Source organism: Podarcis muralis, chromosome 3, assembly GCF_964188315.1.
Source record: "Podarcis muralis chromosome 3, rPodMur119.hap1.1, whole genome shotgun sequence".
Lineage (NCBI taxonomy): Eukaryota > Metazoa > Chordata > Lepidosauria > Squamata > Lacertidae > Podarcis > Podarcis muralis.
This window is the reverse complement of record NC_135657.1, coordinates 89,599,996-89,622,025: the sequence shown is the minus strand read 5'-3', so window position 1 is coordinate 89,622,025 and position 22,030 is coordinate 89,599,996. Positions and strand designations below refer to the sequence as shown.

Sequence of the window (22,030 nt, the reverse complement as noted above, 5' to 3'; positions counted from 1 at the left end):
AAACCAATTTACCACTTTCAATGTGTTTTTAGTCCAGCACAGCTTAAAAGTAGCACCTGAAAACCTTGCTGGACGTACCGCATATTCCCTCTCTAACAGCAGGTATGTCAAACCCTTTCAGTTAGTGACATTTTGCATACAATGTATTAAAACATGCAAGACCACCATCACTTTAGGAAAGCATAACCGGTTTATATGAAAGCAAAGGGTTGGGAGGCAACAGGATCACACCTGCTCCTCAAATCGAAGTTTGCAATACGTTGCAACTAGGTTAAAATAAATCAGGATAAAAAATTAACCTTAAAAACACAACTATACCTGATTCAGTAAATATATATCTATATATATTCAATACCATCAATAGTATTCCACTATCACCAACCTTGTCATGCATAAGGGTGAGTACACAGAACACAACATTCATGCTAAATAATTCTGAAGGACAATTACTCTCATATTATAATGTAATGAGGGATTACATGCTTCCGACTTCAGTTAAAAAAAAACACTTACCTCATCATAAAAATGAAATCAGATTACAATCTCGAAATGTATTTTAGTTCCAAACCACCCTAGTTACTCTCAAGGCATAAAATTAGAAAAGGCAAGCAAGCTGATCCCATAAATCAGCGTTTCCCAAACTTGGGTCTCCGGCTGTTTTTGAACTACAACTCGCATCATCCCAAGAGAGCAGGACCAGTGGTCAGGGATGATGGGAACTGTAGTTCAAAAACAACCGGAGACCCAAGTTTGGGGATTCATGTACCTGCAGGGATTCCTGTTCTCTACACCGAACATGACAAATGCATCAGAGCTGAATGGCCCATGTTTCAAACAAAACTTGTACCACGAGGAAAAGCTGTAGTTCTCTTTCTAGTGCGTGCTTGATAGCAAACAGTGGATTTACTGCATTGTAATACGCAAAAGGGGGTGCGGGTGGCACTGTGGGTTAAACCACAGAGCCTAGGGCTTGCCGATCAGAAGGTCGGCCGTTCGAATCCCCGCGGTGGGGTGAGCTCCTGTTGCTCAGTCCCTGCTCCTGCCAACCTAGCAATTCGAAAGCACGTCAATGTACAAGTAGATAAATACTTCCTCTGGCGGGAAGGTAAACGGCATTTCCGTGCGCTACTCTGGTTCGTCAGAAGCGGCTTAGTCATGCTGGCCACATGACCCGGAAGCTGAACGTCGGCTGCCTGGGCCAATAAAGCGAGGTGAGCACCGCAACCCCAGAGTTGGTCACGACTGGACCTAATGGTCAGGGGCCCCTTTACCTTTACCTAATGTGCAAAAGGGCCTCAAGTTGCTCTTGAGTACTTAAGGAATACAGGAACAGGAAATGGGGTTGCCTCACACTTCCAGTTCCCTACATTTCTCAGTAACCTCTGCCCCCCCAAAAAGCATTTATTTTTACATTTTGAAGAAAGAAGAAGAAATGTGCCAATGTTTATGCCAGATTTGATGTTTTCTCAGAAATCTGCTAACAGCCCAAGGCAGCCTCCCCAGAAGGTGGATCCGTAGGGAACAGTGTTTCTGCAAAATGTATGAGACAGATCCTTGTGCTTCCACTGGGAACATACATTCCTCGCCCCCATCCTCTAAATCTGTGTGTCGTGCCCAATTTATTTTCTTCAGCATTTAACGCAGCAACATAGCTTTATGACTCAGGGATTCAGAGCTCCCTTTCTTAACAAAGAGATTTCAGAGAGCGGTTGGGCTGATTGTTCAGCTGGGTTTTGATAGAACCTGTTTTCCATATTTCCCCCATCACAATATACAGCCATACCTTGGAAGTCAAACGGAATCCGTTCCAGAAGTCCGCCCAACTTCCAAAACATTCGGAAACCAAAGCGCGGCTTCTGATTGGCTGCAGGAAGTTCTTGCGGCCAATTGGAAGCCACAGAAGCCCGGTTGTACGTTCGGCTTCCAAAAATAGTTTGCAAACCGGAACAGTCACTTCCGGGTTTGTGGTGTTCAGGAGCCAAAATGTTCGAGAACTAAGCTGCTCGAAAACCAAGGTACGACTGTACATCCATATATACTCTGCATATATCTTTCAATGCTCCACTATGTGACCTTTTGCAGTTCTGCCTGTACTTGGTGAGTTTGCAAACTGGGATCCTGCCTTGTGAACGTGGGCTCTCTTACCTCAACCCCTGCCTACTGGGAACAAATTCTCCCTTCCTTGCTGTTTAGCCACCATCAAGTTTAACCAGGTTTTCATAAGGGACGTTGTTGTTCAGCCGTGGTTGCAGATTAAGGAAAATCCTGGTTAGCCTGAACCACAATGAATATTAGAGCAGATGAACTGCACCCATCAGAACATAACACCAAAGGGTCCGTCTGGTCCAGCATTCTGTTTGCAACTATGTCCAGTCCAGTTTAAGGCCTCCGGGAGAGCCAGTGTGGTGTAGTGGTTAAGAGCGATAGTCTTGTTATCTGGGGAACCGGGTTCGCGTCTCCGCTCCTCCACATGCAGCTGCTGGGTGACCTTGGGCCAGTCACACTTCTTTGAAGTCTCTCAGCCCCACTCACCTCACAGAGTGTTTGTTGTGGGGGAGGAAGGGAAAGGAGAATGTTAGCCGCTTTGAGACTCCTTAGGGTAGTGATAAAGCGGGATATCAAATCCAAACTCTTCTTCTTCTTCTATTGCCGGGGCACAAAAGCAACAGCCTTCCCCTACTGTCAATTGGTATTCAGGGGCATATACCTTGAATTCCATCTCTTTAGCCCCACCTATATAGCTCAGTTGGTTAGAGCAGGGCGCTGATAACGCCAAGGTTGCAGGTTCGATCCCCATAGGGGACAGCTGCATATCCCTGCATTGGACTAGAGATGGTCCTCTGGGTGCCTTCCAACTCTACAATTCTAGGGGGGGCAGCGCCCCTGTGCTTGAGCCCTGTCTGTGGGTTTCCCCACCTGCATCTTGATCATTTGTAAGAGAAAATGCAGAGGTCTCCTGATTAGGTATTTCATGTCTCGTCTACTTAGGCCCACAGACTAATTTTAAAGGACAGATCTTCCAAGACTTCCCTTCCCAGATTCCACATGCATATAGATTGTTCCATTCGCTGTGAGGACTGGAATAGCCCTGTTCTGTGTACAGCGCTTCCAAAATGGAAGTGACCCAAGGAAGCTCCATGTGTGCACTTGAGATCAAGGGGAATTCCTCCATCTTCCATGGGCTCCTAGGACATCCTGAATAATACCCCTGACATTTTCGTTCACTCTGTTTAAATGTCCTCTCCACTGGCCATCCAAACCACACGTACTTTTTTTTATATAGTGAACAGATCACATAACAGCTGGGCGCATATTAATGAGCAAAAAGTATCACCTCTGCATTATGTCCCGGCTGAAACAGTAGAAATACTTGGGCAAGACATCAATCGGGTTTAACTACAGAAAGGCTTAAGATCAGCCAGTTCTGCTCAATCAATTTACAGGGCAAAAACTCTTATTGTGCCTTAGAACAAGGGCCTATTGCCCAGAAAAGTGGACGTAATGGCTAGTCTGCAATAAAAAAAGGCCAGTGTCTGATAAAAAAAACAAAAAAATTGCTCTCAAATACAAGCAAACACACATTCCAAGTTTTAAAAAAACTGTAAAATGTAAATAGTGGGCTTTTAAAAATTTTAAAAAGCGGCGCATTTAACAGTAAGCAAGTAGAAACTAATCTCGACCCAGCACTAAAACCCATACAGTAACATCTTGTTAAGACAATTAAGTTTATACAAAGTCCCACTCATACATTCAAGATCCAGTTTGTCCAAAAGCTGCTAGTTTTAAGCCATGACAAATCCACAGGATGATTAATCACACACAGAGACACCCTTTATGCCAAATATCATTTGCTCCTTTCATAATACTAGGTGCACGTGACTAAAGTGATCTATTATGCAAAGAAAACAGACATTGTTCAGCGATGTGAGCAAAGTTAAACATATGCACAGAAGTGGACATTGTGCAGTTGTTTGGACAACCCTGCAGTGCTACACAGTGGATTTCCTGTAAAGGAGACATTTAAAACTTGCAGACCAGTCTAGAGACATTTGCTCATTCAACATGGCTTCACATGAAGTAAGGGGTGGGGAGAGAAACAGAAGCTCAGAAGGGGTTTTATTAATCCCGCAGTGCCCTCTGCTGTTTGACACTACAGCTAAAAGAGAAATGTCTCTCTCGCACACGCTTACAAAAATGTGCATGCATGCGAGCGCGCACAGTGCTTTTTGTTAAGCATTCTGCATTTCAGCAAGAAATTACTTTTACATGCCATGCTTAGAAATAAAAAATGGAAGTGATTTCTGAGTAACTTCCACATCAGCAATGTATAGCACTGGCAATTGCATAGAAAAATTCAAATCGACTAAGGTTGGAATTTGAACCAGATCACTAATGAAAATACAAAATTCGCACTATGGACAATTATGGAAAAATCAATAACAACATATAAAATGGAAGAAAATAATGCGATAAAATTATATGTGATATAAAAAACCAGAAGAAGGAAGGATGGAAGTCAGCTCTGAAGAGCAAGTATAATGTAAAACGTAATACAATGGTACCTCAGGTTACATACGCTTCAGGTTACATACGCTTCAGGTTACATACTCCGCTAACCCAAAAATAGTGCTTCAGATTAAGAACTTTGCTTCAGGATGAGAACAGAAATTGGGCTCCGGTGGTGCAGCAGCAGGAGGAGGCCCCATTAGCTAAAGTGGTGCTTCAGGTTAAGAACAGTGTCAGGTTAAGTACAGACCTCCGGAACAAATTAAGTACTTAACTCGAGGTACCACTGTACAATATGTGTATGTGGAGTATCTAATTGAAAAACTAACAAAGATTATTTGAAGGGGGGAGGGAAGAAAATACAAAATTTGAACAAGTCTCATGTACCGTATTTTTCCGTGTGGTAGTCTAAAATTGGGAGTCATCTTATACACAGATGGTGAATGCACAGGGGCTCAAAGTTGTTCTGTTTGATGTTTAAAATATTGATTTATTTGGGGTCCAAAAAAATAGGGGTCGTGTCGTACATGGGGGTGTCTTATACAGTGGTACCTCTGGTTACGTACTTAATTCATTCTGGAGGTCCGTTCTTAACCTGAAACTGTTCTTAACCTGAAGCACCACTTTAGCTAAAGGGGCCTCCCGCTGCTGCTGCGCTGCCGGAGCACGATTTCTGTTCTCATCCTGAAGCAAAGTTCTTAACCCGAGGTACTATTTCTGGGTTAGCAGAGTCTGTAACCTGAAGCATATGTAACCTGAAGTGTATGTAACCCGAGGTACCACTGTACATGGAAAGATATGGTAATATCCATCAGGCAAAACATCAAACTAAAAAAAAACAGTGAGAGGCTGTGGGCTAATTGGCACATCCATTTTAGAAAAGTAGCCTACAGAATGAAAGGAATCACAGATTTGTAGAGTTGGAAAGGACCACACGGGCTACCTAGTCTGTCCCACTGCGATGCAGGAATCTCTCATCCAACATGGGGCTCAAACCTGCAACCCTGAGATTAAGTCTCGTGCTCCACCTGTTGTTGAGGAAATTTGTTCCCTGTTGTCTATTCGCACCCACTTATTCTGTGCAGCGCTGATAGGTAGCAGCCCAGCACAAGTCCTCTGTTTTGTTTACCACCCACCGCTGAAGGATTTTGGAAGCGGAATGCCACCAGTTGCACTGGCAAGGCAAAAGACATCACCCCGGTTGCAAAAAGTATGCTGCCATGTCATCTCAGGCAGCTATGATCTTGCAAATAATGGGGCCTGAATGGCAGGACATGGGTTCGAGAGAGGGGGGTGGAATTTACTAATCGATAGCCCTGGTTAACTCCGCATTCCAGCGGGCCACCAGGGAATCAGCTGAAAGGCCATCAACATGGGATAAAGCATCCCCTACCACTCTCTGGAAACCATTTGGATCCATTAAGTGGCGGGGGTGGACCATCCGAATCGGTCCCACCTCCCTGCAGAGAGGAAGGCAATGAAAACCTCAGATTTGCCTCCTGAAATTTGGTTTTGTGCATAGTCTACGCTCTCATATGTCTGGAGATGGGAGCAGTGCATCTTAGATGCTCACAGGAAAGTGATTTTACAAGTGGTTTTCGTTGTCATTGCTTCCATCCCATTGGTCCCCATTCCTTCTATTACAGGAGTATTTTCCCCCTCTAGGTATATTCTTGGGGCTGTTGGGTGAAAGTGTGTAGGGTTGGGGTCTTTTTTTGTTACATTGCTACGGCTGAATCATGTTTACGTGATTATTCTTTGAAACATTTCTTAATCTAATGATCTAATAAAATGTTAGTAAAAAGGCTCCTTAATCTTGATTTTTCTATATTTGATAAGGAATCCTTTTCCCCTCCCTGTTACACATTTACAGCTTTTATACTACAGTGGTACCTTGGTTTGCAACTGTTTTGGATTACAACCACGTCAAACCCAGAAGTGTGTGTCCCTTTTTTTGGATTACAACCCTTTTTTGGGGGGGGGGAGGCCCCATTGGCGAAAGCGTGCCTTGGGTTACAACCTGTTTTGGTTTATAACTGGACTGCCAGAATGGATTATGGTTGTAAACCAAGGTACCACTGTATTGTTCTAATGTTGGACATGTTGTCAAGACATGCATGAGATTTAGCTGAGATTCCTGCATGGCAGGGCGTTGGACTAGATGAGGGACACAGGTGGCGCTGTGGTCTAAACCACTGAGCCTCTTGGGCTTGCCAATCAGAAGGTCGGTGGTTCGAATCCCCATGGCGGGGTGAGCTCCCATTGCTCTGTCCCAGCTCCAGTTCGAAAGCATACCAGCGCAAGTAGATAAATAGGTACCACTGCGGTAGGAAGGAAAACAGCATTTCTGTGTGCTCTGGTTTCCGTCACGGTGTCCCATATTGTCCCATTGCGCCAGAAGCGGCTTAGTCATGCTGGCCACATGACCTGGAAAGAACTGGCTCCCACGGCCTGAAAGTGAGATGAGCGCTGCAACCCCATAGCCGCTTTTGATTGGACTTAACTGTCCAGGGGTCCTTGACCTACCTTTTACTAGGTGGCCCTTGGCGGTCCTTTCCAACTCTATGATTCTATGAGTTTCTTTATAACCACATAGAAATTCAATATGGACATGTTGGGCAAAGTCTCCATTTAATTGAAGAACTTTGGCAACCAAGGCCAAACATGCCGATCAGCAACAGGCCTTCCATTTATCTTTTGAAGATACTGCAGTTAGAGGAGTCATCCACTAAGTGGCAGTATTTGCCTTCCGAAGAGCAAAACGGAAGCGGGGCAAAAAGCGCATTGCAGATACTTGCATTCTCAAAAATGTAGGTAGGCAGGATAGCCAATACCTCTCACTGTAGGTAGCAATCTATAGCAGGCTGTGTTTTGTACAAGGATCAGCAGGACTCAGCCACAGACTTCCGGAATTAATTCAGTTATGGCAAGGAGAAAAATGTAGTGCCCATAATGCACAACAACACAAAGGAAATTCCAGAGCTTTTTGACAAAGAGGAAGCAACTATGTTTTAAACCCAGGCCTTATCAGTGTAATTGGAAGGTTGAATAATAGCTGTGAAGACAGATGATGATAGATAGACAGATAGATAGATGACAGATAGATGATGATAGATAGATGATAGATGATAGATAGATAGATAGATAGATAGATAGATAGATAGATGATGATAGATGATAGATAGATTAGATAGATACATAGATAGATGATAGATAGATGATAGATAGAAAGATAGATGATAGATAGATGATAGATAGATAGATAGATAGATAGATAGATAGATAGATAGATGATAGATAGATGATAGATAGATAGATAGATAGATAGATGATAGATAGATGATAGAGATGATAGATAGACATGATAGATGATAGATAGATAGACATGATAGATGATAGATAGATAGATAGATAGATGATAGATAGATGATAGCTGATAGATAAAATAATGGCAAGTCCACATGCATTTCTAGTTCTCATGTTTTATTCAATATTTTAAAAATTGATAAAATGTTAGTGCTGGGATTCTTTTTACGACACAGCAAAATGAATCAATAATCTGTCGCTGTGAATCAAGGAGATATCAAGGTATTAAGTGCACAGCTCCCATGTTTACGTTATGAATGCAGGGATGCTGCCCATGACTGACCTTGCCAATAATGGGGGAGCCCTTTTGATGCTTTGCTCAGGATTGCATCACAAGACGCTGCCCCCATTACAATCAGGTGACACGACCCAAGAATCAGTAAGCAGCAAATAGCTGGCGACCAAAGGGGAGAATGTTTGCCTCATGCCTGGTTCCTCCACACAAGTCACAAGCTTATTAAATCTGTGTGGCATTTGTTTTCAGGGCACACATTCAAGCTTTTAAGGCTGCAGTAGATGAATGGCCCCTCTTATCTGTTGCATTTCACACCAACTGGCAAACAAAAAAACCAAAAAAAAAACCCACAGTGCTAATGTCATGAACAGTTGGAGCTGACTATAAAAGCTTGGGCACCTCAAATCATAAATTCCTGAGATCATTTTAGATCTACAGAAGAAACCGGCAGCTTAAAAGAAATTAAGATCCGAGTGCTGATCTTTATTGCCAGCATTAATCTGTAGTTCTGTCTAAAACCTTCTGAAGTACTTTTTACTTCCATGTTTTTGGGCTTTATTAGATTTTTGAATTATGGAAAACTTTATTTACAAAGTTCTCTCTGGCTTTCTTAATTTTTTCACTGCTGCCTATTAGTTCCAGCAGATAATTTGCTATCACTGTTGTCTGGCATTACATTTCTTGAGAAAAGAGTAGCATCGTTTTCGCTCTTCTGCTGCCTCCACCCAAAACTTTTGTTAGTTGTGTCACACATGCTTTGGAAATTCCAGTGCTGCGGTTCTTGGGTGGGTGGAAAACCATTTAAGTAGGGGTCTGGCGGCTATAGCTTTCTGAGGGAGGACCAAGGGCTTTAGAATACAGAGTTATTTTATTGTACTGTGACAGTTCAGGTTCTTAAAACAACTGTGATGATGGAGGCAACTGCTTCTACTAATAGTTATAGGAAATGGAGATCATTAAAATTTCTGCTTTTCATCTTCTTAATTATCACTGCTATTTAGCAAAAGGCTTTCAGAGCTCACCTAAAATGCTCACAAACTAAAAACCCAGTGCAAATGGAACAGTATACAGCCAAAAAAAAAACCACCCTAAAAATTGTTTACTGTTATGCACGGGGGCGGGGGAGATTCACAGAAGGAAAAGTCATTTTTTTCACTAGCTGAATGTCTGAGTGACATTTTATAACTGTGGTATTCAAGAGAGTCCACTACTCAGTATTAAGAGAGCCTTTCTAAAAATACCACAGTGGACATTTATCTACTTATAAGCAAAACTGTTCTCCATCCCCCTGAAAGAAGCATCAGGTCTATGCTATTTCCAGATGCTGTTTGCACACTACAGAACAGCATCCTGTTTTTTAACTTTGCCTGGGTGTGGCTCCAAGTCCATTTCTGGCAACATGTCCTGCAATAGTAAGCATCCAGATTTGTTCCTGCTACACAGGAAAAACAGACCGGTCTCTGGCTCATCTGCTTCTTTTAATGTACCATATAGGCTAGTTCTCCAACAGTCTACAAGCAAAATGCTTCCCTGCAGACAGAACCCTTTGCCCGAGGGTCTCCAATGTGCATCACTGCAGTGGTACTCAAACAATGAGCATTGCCAAATCAAAATGTCAACAAATAAGGGTCCATTTGAAGCTGCACTGTCCGAGATAAAGGCAGCCATTATACAATATGGAAATGAGAGGCACCCCTAACATCTGAGAATACTGATGCTCTGAAAATAAAGGGATAACTTTTGAAAATAAGGATAAATGGGACTACCTATTTTTTATGGATGGCACAGCATGATAATACTGTTATCTCATTGGAGACAAATGTCCAGTTACTAGTCTTACAATTATGTCTATTTCTCCATTAAATCTGAATCAGGTGTGGCCCTGTAAGTTCTGGACCAGGGTCCAGATGAATGAGTGCCAATAAACTGAGACTTAATTCTGGCAAGATAAAACCCCTGTGTCTAGGTCTAGGATATACATCTGTCGCCTGTTCTGGATGGGTCTTCACACCAGTTTCATAGTCCAAGGATACTCCTGGATGCAACTCCCATCTCTAGAAGACCAAGAGGCCTCAGGGGCTGAAAGTGTCTTTCTACTAGTTTTTTGCTGCTTCACCAGCTACAACTTTCCCCGGCCCAAGATAACCAGCTCAAAACAGCCCTATAAGAACACTGAATAGGCTATGCGTTGTGTAAATGTACATTCTCCTCCTAACTTAAAAATGAATTTTTGGTGGTTCTGAGGAGCACCCAAGGCTCCAACAAACTGAAAGGGTACCATGGCTTCTGGCATTCCCTTTGGTTGAAGTCATAATTATGTAGCGCTCCTCGTGTGATTAGGTCCCTACAGAACTTTAGCCCGTGGACAAGTGTATTTATATATAAATGAAACACACAATGCTAGATTTACAAAACAGACCTAAAAAATATTAATCAGTATGCTATGTAAAAAAGCATTTGATACACCGAATAATTTTTTACCTGGAAATGTGTTTGTCTTGAATCTGGTTCGGTAATCTGCAACAATGGAATCAGGGAGTCAGTAATCATCTTATGCGATACTTGAGGTTTACATGTACACAAACCCTGCTCAAGCAATTTCTCCTTTAGCGTCACAGTTTTGACTTTCTTCTTTGTTCTTAAAGTCCTAACTGCTAACAGTCAATAAAAAGGGACTGCAATGTCAACGTTCATCGAACGTATGGAAGCATAACATATATGGGTAGAGGGTGAGAAAGGCTCAGAAGAACATTCTCACATTTAACACCAAATAGGGCAGGGCAATGGGACACGGGTGGCTCTGTGGTTTAAACCACTATGCCGCTTGGACTTGCCGGTCGGAAGGTCGGCGGTTCGAGGCCCCGCGACGGGGTGAGCTCCCATTGTTTGGTCCCAGCTCCTGCCCACCTAGCAGTTCGAAAGCATGTCAGAGTGCAAGCAGATAAATAGGCACCGCTCCGGCAGGAAGGTAAATGGTGTTTCCGTGAGCTGCTCTGGTTCACCAGAAGCGGCTTCGTCATGCTGGCCACATGACCCAGAAAAACTGTCTGTGGAAACGGACAAATGCCGGCTCCCTCAGCCTGTAAAGCGAGATGAGCGCCGCAACCCCAGAGTCATTCGCGACTGGACTTAACTGTCAGGGGTCCCTTTACCTAGGGCAGGGCAATATATCGATATATTGTCCCAAACCAGTTTGAAGTCCATATTGTGATATAGGCTTCGCAGTTTTTGATCTGGCAATATATTGTGAATCACGATGTGCCTGTGTGCTGTGCACAAAACTCACAACATAGGAAAAAGTGTGAAGCCAGCCAATGCCTCTACAGAGCTCCATCCTTATTTCAGACATTAATAATAATAATAAAATTTTATTTATACCCCGCCCTCCCCAGCCTATATATATATATATATATATATATATATATATATATATATTTTCACGATGTTTAGCTGGCGATGTTGATATCGCCCAGCCCAAATACAATGTTGGCTTAGAGAGAGGCCAAGGCACAGAACACAAAACCTAAATCTCATATCACAATATCTCACCTATATTCCTAGCCACTTGAAACAAGCAAACAAAGAAAACCAACTACATTAACAATGTAAAGAGCTCCGGATTCAATGCAACTTACTCACAGGTAACAATGTTTAGTGACCTGCAGTCACTATGTCCCTTAGTACCTACTTCTCCGACATTATGTAGGTTTTAGTATTATTTCTATCTAACCAAGTGCATCTTTGGGACTCCCGTCAATTAAATTACAGCTGCACATTTAAAGCAGCAATTACAGCCTACCAACAGTAGGCATGTCCCATTTAATCAGAAACCAAAGTACAGCGATACTTTTAAAGTGACACTTCATTTCAACTTGTCTTAGTCATCCTCTTATGGCATCCATCTGCAGACACCTGTGTTATTTTGCTCTAAAAACCAAAACACAATTGTTACATGATTTGCCATGTAACCTGCTCTCTGTTTGAGTGACCTCAGAGACATCAAAAACTGTATATGGGGGTAAATATATTGTGCACATAACTCTGAGTGACCAGCATTTTTTAAGGCTGCTCCTCATCTGCGTGTAAGTGGGTGTGAAAAGCAATCATAAAAAGCCATTTCCACAACTTTTCCGAAGGCCGGGCCAAACCATTCAGCCTATAATTCAGATACTCTGCATGTCAGATGCCTCACAGACGAACAGATTCAGACACTACTCAGCCTTCCCTTGGGAGCAGAATAAACTCAGTGCTGCAGTTAGGGTGGTACGATGAATGTTGCGATTATATTATTTATTTAGTTCGTTTCGGGACATTTCAGCCTCTTCTTTCAGCCCCTGAGGCAGTTCCCATATTTAAAATACACACACAAAAACAAACAAAGATAAATGAGGGGGGAAATTCAATGCATCCATGAAGGCTCCAGGTCTTAACTGAGCAAAGCATCCTTGAACTCAGTGGGAATTACATGTCTAGGACTGCAGTGCATATTATTAAGATAGCAGTTTGGGTGAGGCATAGAATAACCATGTCAGCTTCAAAATACATGGTCAAAGCAGGAGGTTGAAAAGATATTCACTGTGCGATCCCATGTAAAGGTAAAGGTAAAGGTACCCCTGCCCGTACGGGCCAGTCGTGTCCGACTCTAGGGTTGTGTGCCCATCTCACTTAAGAGGCCGGGGGCCAGCGCTGTCCGGAGACACTTCCGGGTCACGTGGCCAGCGTGACGAAGCTGCTCTGGCGAGCCGGCACCAGCGCAGCACACGGAAACACCGTTTACCTTCCCGCTATAAAGCGGTACCTATTTATTTACTTGCACTTAATTGTGCTTTCGAACTGCTAGGTGGGCAGGAGCTGGGACCGAAGACGGGAGCTCACCCCGCCGCGGGGATTCGAACCGCCAACCATACGATCGGCAGGTCCTAGGCACTGAGGTTTTACCCACAGCGCCACCCGCGTCCCATGCGATCCCATGTATGCGTACTCAAAAAAGAAGCGCCACTGAAGTCAATGAGCCCACCTTCAGCTAAGCAAGTACAGGATTTTAACCTAACAGCACAGTGGAATAAACAAAGTCTTCGCCGCCTCTCCTAAAACTGAAGAGAGAGGGCGCCAACCAAACCTCTTTCAGGAACGTTTTCCACATTCTGGGTGCCACTACAGAGAAGGCCCTCGATGCTCCCTGCTTTCCCTTGCAGAACGTTAACGGCGCACTAACCTCAGACTTACAATTTGATTTGATCTGACTGATGGTATCGCTGTGCTGCTTTCAGAGCTGGGAGATATGTCGATAAATTGCTTAAATGGCATTCAGATTGTGATACTGTTTCAGACCACTTGAGTGGGCAATACATTGCGCCAGGTCAAATTGCCTGCAGATGGAGTCTGAGAAGGTTCTTGGTGTGCACCTTTCAGGCTCCACCTGCCTGCCTTTGAGGGAGCCTCCCACCCCTCCAGCTCACATGAGCCAGAGCGGTATGGGGGCTCACTCAGCTGAGGGGCGGGAGGCTTCTCGCCCCCCAGCTGAAGAGTACAACAAAAACCCCAATGCCCCTCAGGCTCACACGTGAACCGGAGAGGTATCAGGGCTTGCTCACTATAGGGCTGGGCAATGTATCTCGGCTGCTTCCTCCTCTACAGCGGAGGAAGCAGCCAGGATACATTTCAGACATCGTGATATATCAGTATATCGAGGTATTTAGCTACTGACATATCATGATGTGGAAAGGCAGATACAGTCATACCTCGGGTTACAGACGCTTCAGGTTGCGTGTTTTTGGGTTGCGCACCGCACCAAACCCGGAAGTATCAGAACGGGTTACTTCCGGGTTTCAGTGCTTGCACATACGCAGAAGTGCTAAATCGCGCTTTGCGCATGCGCAGAAGTGCCGAATCATGACCCATGCGTGCACGGACACAGCACTGCAGGTTGCAAACATGCCTCCCGCACGGATCACATTTGCAACCCGAGCGTCCACTGTATCGCCCGGCCCTAGCTGCTTTTCATTCAAATGAATCCCAAAGCGGCTTACAAGCAATAAATAACAAATACTTAACAGAACATCACAATTGCAGCACAAATCATATGAAATAATCAACAAATAATCATAAATAAAACATTTACTTTATATAAAACACCATTTAAGAGACGCAGACTGATCTTCCTACAACAGGGATGAGGAATCTCCAGCCCACAGGTGCAATTAGGTTCACCAGATCTGCCCCAAGCCATGCCCATCTGCCTTACACCAGGCATCATCTAGGATGTCAGGTGTGAGGCAGGTAAGGCTTGGATGAAAGGGGCCTTTCAGATGCCGCTGAGCGGCTGCTGCTTGAGCAGAACTTCCAGAACGGCTAGCTATCAGGTGATAAAGGTGGAAAAGCACTGTCCCTAGGGCTTCCCCAGCGCAGACAGTCGGTCAATCGCCAGCGCTCGCAAAGTGCTGCACAGGTGGAAAAAACCCTGACATCATTGCAACATCAGACGATTGACAGCACTGGCCCATGGGAGGGGGGTGGAGATATGGATCGGGCCCACCAGCCAGATCCCTTTCCCCACTCCGGTTTTGCAAGGTGTCCAATGGACGGACAGTTCCAATTGTGCGCACGATTAACCATGCACATGGTATGCTATTTTGCAATTATCAAAGGATTCTACGTCCCCTCGAGTTACCAAAAGTCATCAGCCTCTGCTGTGACAACGTCTTCCCAAGGCATGTGGCAAGTGATGCCCTTAAGTAAGCCGCTGACTACGATGCCAATTTTAAGGACGACTTCACTTCACGTTATTTTTCTCTCTCTCCCACTTCTCAAAAATGAAGCAGTTTCCCCCTCCTGCCAGAAAGAGGAAGGGTGAATTTCTTTATGACAGCTACCCCATCAGCATTCCCTACGAAGCGAGTCGGAACGGAATCTGTGAAAGTAGCTGGAAGCAAAGCATGAGAAATAGAGAACTGGGGCGAGGACGGGAGCAAGAAATCAAAGTTTTCACGTCTTTGTGCACTTTCAAAGTTCCCAGATCAGGGATTCCAAAATAGCGATGACTAACTATTCCAGTTAAAACAAGTGGTGGAGGTCAAAAGCTTTCTAGGTACTGAAGTAAGCAACCAACAAAAACAGAGAGATGATGATAGATTAGATAGATGATAGATAGATATACACAGACAGACAGACAGATGACAGATGTGATCTTACCTCTTCAGGAATTCTCCAAAGTCTCCTAGAGATCTAAGCGAAGAGCGAAACCTGCCAATTTTAAATCCAGAACATTGTTATTAAATAATTGCACTGTAAGTGGAATGCAGCTCAAATAACCTGTCATGTACTACTACTACTACTTCTAATAATAATCATCTTAATTTATTATTTATACCCCGCGCATCAGGCTGAGTTTCCCCAGCCACTCTAGGCGGCTCCCAATCAAGTGTTAAAAACAATACAGCATTAAATATTAAAAACTTCCCTAAACAGGGCTGCCTTCAGATGTCTTTTAAAGATAAGATACAGTGGTGCCTCGCAAGACGAAATTAATCCGTTCCGCGAGTCTCTTCATCTTGCAGTTTTTTCGTCTTGCGAAGCACGGCTATTAGCGGCTTAGCGGCTATTAACGGCTTAGCGGCTTAGCGGCTATTAACGGCTTAGCGGCTATTAACGGCTTAGCAGCTTTAAGAAAAAGGAAACAAACTCGCAAGAACTCGCAAGACGTTTTGTCTTGCGAAGCAAGCCCATAGGGAAATTCGTCTTGCGGAACGACTCAAAAAACGGAAAACCCTTTCATCTAGCGAGTTTTTCGTCTTGCGAGGCATTCGTCTTCCGGGGCACCACTGTAGCTGCTTATTTCCTTCACATCTGATGGGAGGGCGTTCCACAGGATGGGTGCCACTACCGAGAAGGCCCTCTGCCTGGTTCCCTGTAACCTCACTTCTCGCAGTGAGGGAACCGCCAGAAGGCCCTCAGCGCTGGACCTCAGTGTCCAGGTTGAACGATGGAGTGGAGACGCTCCTTCAAGTATACAGGACCGAGGCCGTTTAGGGCTTTAAAGGTCACCACTAACACTTTGAATTGTGCTCGGAAATGTATGTTTGACGTTTCTGTTTTTCCATGCAAAGGTGGGCTGACGAAGAGGCCAGAACCCCTCATGGGGGTCCCTCTCATGCGATCTCTCTGTTGTGTCTCTTTTCATCATGAACCATGGTACGCATTTGCACCTGCACCAGATTAATGCTCTTCATAGTTAGCTTTACACCAGAGTTTGAAGACAAGGCTACAAGGCAGTTTGCAATCCTTGGTTCAAGTTACAGACAGCCCACCCTCTTTTCCTCAGCTGAGGAGAAATGACTGCCCCCTCTCTGCTCCTCAAATGATTGATGTGTATTCTGATCAGGGAACCTCAGCAGGGCTGGGCCCAGCCACTAGACAGGGTGAAGCCACTGCCTCGGGCAGCACCACTTCTCCCTCAGAAGGGTACCAGTGCTTCAGCTGTGACCGCAAATGGGTTGTCACCTTTCATATCCACATAGCTGAATTGAAACAGCCAGGTTCCTCCTTTGTCCTGCTTGGTTACATTCTTGATCATCCTTTCTCAAGCTTGGGTCCCAAGATGTTGTTGAACTACAACTCCCATCATCCCTAACTAGTAAGGCCAGAGCTCAGGGATGATGGGAGTTGTAGTCCAACAACATCTGGGGACCCACAGGTTGAGAAACACTTTTCTTGAGAGATGATGCCCCCCCCCTTCATCAATGCCACACCTATGAGAGCCATGGATGAACCAAAGCATGCCCAATAGGTTCAGAAACGGGATATTTTTGAATACTGTCTCTTTTGCAAAACAGCCTGGCTTAAAACCCAAATTGAACACAGCCATGTTGATTCAAAAACATGAAGTAAAAGGTTCCTCCTCACAAGGTTTCTTTCTCGTGAGGAGAGTTATCTGACCTTTGGGGCCAGCCACGGCACGAAGCACGTACACCATGGGCACACAGGATTTTCCTTTGGAGCAGGAAAAACTTGATGTATGTATTTTTTTAAAGTGGAAGCGGTAAAGCCAGATTAAACTGGGGTGGGGCGACCTGGGATGGCATTTTGAGGAGGACAACATCGTGGAGAAGCAGTGAAAAAGCTGGAGGCCTGAGCAGCATGGAGTCCACAATAAACTCCCATGTGGAAGCTCCCAACGATCATTCACTGAAGCCACCTAGATAGTCTTGGACTCACGTTTTCATCGTCTACATACAGCCTGCTAAATATGTATGACTTCCGGGCCAAGAAGACAGACCTTTGTTTTCCATCTCATGGAGGAATACCGTCTCCCCCTGCCGCTTTTGCTTTTGGAAGATTCTGTCCATACAGCCTTCAACTACATTTAGAGTTTTGTTTACCGTCCTCATAACTGTACACAGTCAAACAGAGAGCCATCTCTTTCTTAAATATTTCTTCTCAGCGATAGAAACTCACATATACAAAGCCAGGCACCAAACAGCTCCTTCAATCAGTGTTACAGTCACCCAAACAGAATGGTAAGTTGCCATTTTGGGGCCAGGCAGCTCAGAAGTCGTATTTTTCAATATGACTTTTGGGTTCCTGAAATACATTCTGATCGTGCAGATAAAATATAGTGGATAGAACTCTACAGGATGTGTTGCTACTGTGTGAAAACAGTCAAGATCCCCAGGCATGCACCTCCAGATGGAGGAGACATCTGGCGCAAGCGGCCAATAGCCAGGTGCAAAATGCGGCTGGCAAATTTTGAACACTGTTTCTTCTCTTATGTATAAAATGACATAATCTTGAAGTCCAAGAGCCACATGGACTGCATGACCAAGATGCCACACTATGTAGCAGTCTTCTGGCTTCACTCTAGCTTCTACGTGGATTCAGTTCTCCATATGACCTCCACAAAATCCTAACCTTAGTAACATTCATAAACCCTGGTTCTTAGTATCCCCAACTACAAAAGAATGGAGCATGAAGAAGAAAGCTTTCCACTAGGAAAAAAAATTATTTTTCAAGTACAGGTGAATTATTGGGTGCTGGAGACAGCAGACATTACTGAGTGCTGGTATCCAAACATGTACTTTAGTCATGCCCAGAGAATTTTTAAAAGAAAACTGTTTTTTAGTGAATAGCAGGTCCCCATGTCACCTTACAAATTGCTTTTGAAATTCCCTAGGATTTCAAAAGTGTTCGGCAATGTAATAAGAGAGAGAGGTTTGGTGCTGAGAAATGCACAGCCCCACTCAGATGCATAGCTTTTGGTTCCTAGTCAATATATTCCAGTAAAGCAAAGAGAACTATATACATTACAGTTTAGGAGCCATCTAACAAAATTGTTTTAGCCATAGATAAAGCACACTTCTTTTTTTTAAGGAAGCTAGTTCAGTACCTATAACTCAACTGCCCAATCGTATGTTCTGGGAGAGAAGCTTATCACACACGCCAAGTTTGAGCAATCACACTTTACAGTCGATTTAACTTAAGGCAATACACAGCTGCTTGCTTTGGAAGTTTCCCGCTGAGGAAGAAATAATGAAGGCCATATGATCAGTCTTCCAGCTTGCATTAAAAATTAAGTCATGGGAGTGGGAAGAACTGCGTAACAGCATGGTTAAAAACAACATCGACCACGGACTAGCAAGAAAAAGGCTCTAGTGACTTTTCTCTTTAAAAAAAATCCGGTCCTCCACTATTCTACCCTTTAATTGTTATGATGACATGCTGAACGGTGGAAGGCAGAACATAATTGTCATGCAAATGGGTCTTCTAAACATACTGACCACTGCTCACGTCTCATGAGGAAATTGCAACACTGGCTGCACAGAGGAGAAGCATCCGGGAACCTTTAGCTGACACTGGAGGCCCACGTGGTCTAGCAATTACAGTGTTGGGACTTGGGTGATTTGCAAAATGTTACACAAGATCACCCTGTAGAACGCTGAGCTGTGCTTATTCAGACTGCAGGTGAGTAGGCACTTTTCGTTCCTGAAGGCAACCCACAGAAAATACAGTGGTACCTCGGGTTAAGTACTTAATTCGTTCCAGAGGTCCGTTCTTAACCTAAAACTGTTCTTAACCTGAAGCACCATTTTAGCTAATGAGGCCTCCCGCTACTGCCGCGCCGCCAGAGCAAGATTTCTGTTCTCATCCTGAAGCAAAGTTCTTAACCCGAGGTACTATTTCTGGGTTAGCGGAGTCTGTAACCTGAAGCATATGTAACCTGAAGCGTATGTAACCCCAGGTACCATTGTACTCATAGACTGCATACCATAGATTTAAAGCACATGGCTTTCCCCAAAGAATTCTGGAAACTGCACTTTGTTAAGGGTGCTGGGAATCGCAGCTCTGTGGGGAGTAAATCACAGTTCCCAAGCTTTGTACAAAGGTGCTGTGTACAAAGCCCCTACGTGCAGGAAACCAGAACATCAGGGAAGAGAGCTGCCCTAACCTAGTTTCCTTGATGTCCTGGTTTTCTACACACAGGATTTCTAAATTATTCCTATTAAAAAATTCCAATCAGAAGCGATGCTGCCAGACAATTCTGCAATCTCATTCTATCCTCTCATTTTGGGCAACCTAAACTTAATGGTGAAGGATGAAGGAAGATCTACAGACCTAGATCATAGAATGGTAGAGTTGGAAGGGACCCTGGCGATCATCTAGTCCAACCCCCTGCAATGCAGGAATATGCAGCTGTCCCATAAGGGGATGGAACTTGCAACCTTGGCATTATCAGCAGCACTCTCTAAGCAACTGAGCTACCCAGATGACAACGAATAAATTATACAAATAATAAATGCATACACACAGCAGCCTGTTGTTTTTGTATGGAAGTGAGAGCTGGACCATAAATAAGGCTGATCACTGAAGAATTGATGCTTTTGAATTATAGTGCTGGAGGAGACTCTTGAGAGTCCCATGGACTGCAATAAGATCAAACCTCTCCATTCTGAAGGAAATCAGCCCTGAGTGCTCACTGGAAGGACAGATCCTGAAGCTGAGGCTCCAATACTTTGGCCACCTCATGAGAAGAGAAGACTCCCTGCAAAAGACCCTGATGTTGGGAAAGAGCACAAGGAGAAGGGGACGACAGAGGACGAGATGGTTGGACAGTGTTCTTGAAGCTACCAGCATGAGTTTGACCAAGCTGCGGGAGTCAGTGGAAGACAGGAGTGCCTGGTGTGCTCTGGTCCATGGGGTCATGAAGAGTCGGACACAACTAGACGACTAGACAACAACAAACACACAGCAGCAGATGTCATGGTAGGCTGCCAAGGCTCACCTGACCTCCAGCCTGTTGCATAGTTGCTGCTTACTGGGAGGGAGAGGGGCAAATGCATTAGCAGAACCAATCTGGCGTTTCTGTCAATGTGTTTGCACCACATCAACCTCGCCAAGCCGTCCACCACTGCATTATGGAAAATTGATTGACAGCTCCTTGGGCGTTTCCATGTCGTCATGAAATTTTAAAAATGAAGTGAAAGGTCATGAAGCAAAGGCCTCAGCTGAAATCATCTTCCTGAATTTCTGCCAATAGTATAGAATCACAGAACTGTGGCGTTGGAAGGAACCATGAGGGTAATCTAGCAATGAAGGACTCTTTTGCCCAACATGTGGCTCCAACCCACAACCCTGAGATTAAAGAGTCTCATGCTCTACTGACTCCACTATCCCAGTAATTCACTAGTGGTCCAAAACAATCTCAGCAGTCATCCCAATCATAATTCCAGGAGGAACGTCTCCCAAGTAAAAAAGGAAAGAAAAGGTTTGGCTTTGCCTCGTCCCCCTGCACCCTAAACTACTCCCTAAATCTGAACACCTCCTAGGCAGTATTCGAAACTCCCCTTGTTCTAGGGGCATCTTGCAACAGGGAATTTCATAATTAGCGCAAGCAGTTTCTGAGCTCACCTAAGACTTCAGATTAAAACTGCAGAGTGGAAGGAAAGGAGGACCTTTTTCTGCCTCCCCACTTTCAGCTACTCTCCGAAGACTGGTGAAGAGACCCTCTTAAGAATATTAGGGGGCTGGGCAGGGGAAGGACTAGAGCATGTGAAAAAGGAACGTAAGGTTTTAGCTGTAGTTCATTCCTTTTCAGCTTTGTATTCTTGTCACACAAAAACTCACCAAGACATTCTGTTGTTGCGCCCATAACCTCGGTTTAAGGTGCTGTTTAGCGCCTAGCTTTTATATCTCAGTTTCTAACCCTGCTCCTAGGCTATAGCTCAGTGGTAGAGATTCTGCGTGGCATACAGAAAGCCTCAGTTCAATCCTCGCCATCTACACAGAGAGGGTGGTTTTAAACCCAGAGATGTCTGTCTAAAACCAATGGCAGCTAGATGGACCAATGATCTGATTGGGCATAGAACACGGTCTAATTTTTGCATGCAGCAGATATTTGCCTGGACTCAGGATAAGTAACAAAACCTGCTTGCAAATTAGCTGACTAGACCTACCAAATCGGGCCAGCTTGCCCCTGTGACTTAAATACACATGCAAGCAGGCTAAATAAAGGGTCCCACCCTCACCCACCTAGAATAATTCCAGAAACACGAAATTATTTCATTATGCTTCCTCATCAAGATGCCTTTCCCAGAACTGAAGGTTACTCAGGACTGTTGGTTATTATGGCAATTCAGTAGAGCCCTCTGCTACAGTACCAATAAAATATCACATCAAAACAGTCGGAGCAAAACCATCGCTTATGGTAGAAACAGAAAGGCCGTGTGAGGAAGGCTAACAAAACTGGAGAAACATCTCCGAGTGACAACATACCCTCAGAGACTAGCACAAAAACCAAGAGCAACAGCTCCTAAACGCCAGCATCAATGCCTTCTGAAATAAGACAGGGTTTTGATCTTGTGACTTTTTTTCCTTTCTTCCACGCACTCTGCAAGTCACATGGTACTGCTTTTCTCCTTTTATGGGCAAAAA

At 44.3% G+C, this 22,030-nt stretch overlaps 1 protein-coding gene across 6 annotated transcripts in view; it reads right to left on the bottom strand.

Annotated features, from left to right (window-relative positions):
• The window catches only part of CYRIA (CYFIP related Rac1 interactor A), a 67,181-nt gene that overhangs the window by 21,744 nt on the left and 23,407 nt on the right, over positions 1 to 22,030 (bottom strand). For 3 of the 6 annotated variants that reach the window (XM_028722577.2, XM_028722580.2, XM_077926328.1), the window contains 2 exons: positions 15,299 to 15,349; positions 10,589 to 10,624 (listed from right to left, as the gene is read on the bottom strand). The gene's annotated coding sequence lies outside the window, so the exon portion shown is untranslated. Of the gene's footprint in view, positions 1 to 10,588; positions 10,627 to 15,298; positions 15,350 to 22,030 lie in introns of those variants that run through there. The other 3 variants (XM_028722579.2, XM_028722582.2, XM_028722575.2) reach the window with 2 other exon arrangements.